Here is a 295-nt window from a genome sequence, read left to right as displayed (position 1 = left end):
ACTTTCCAGTGTTCTATCTCTGCCATCCTCTGCCTCATCTCACCACCATCACCCCTATCCAGCATCACACGATAATGTATTTTCATTATGAACATAATCAATTAAATTGATAACGCCTACGGTTTACAACACTGAGCAAACGAAGCTGTAAATTTTCCTGTGTGGCGTTGTGCTGGAAAAAATGTAGGCCTATTTAAGTGTAAATTTATACGTAATATATGTGTAAGAAATTTTCCAGAGTGGATGATGTCTATTTTTGCAGATATTTTTCCAAATCAAATGCTGCTAATGATTT

The sequence above is a fragment of the Penaeus monodon genome, chromosome 28, assembly GCF_015228065.2.
Source record: "Penaeus monodon isolate SGIC_2016 chromosome 28, NSTDA_Pmon_1, whole genome shotgun sequence".
In the NCBI taxonomy this organism is placed as follows: Eukaryota; Metazoa; Arthropoda; class Malacostraca; order Decapoda; family Penaeidae; genus Penaeus; species Penaeus monodon.
The sequence above is the reverse complement of the archived record's forward strand: the minus strand, read 5'-3'. Positions refer to the sequence as shown.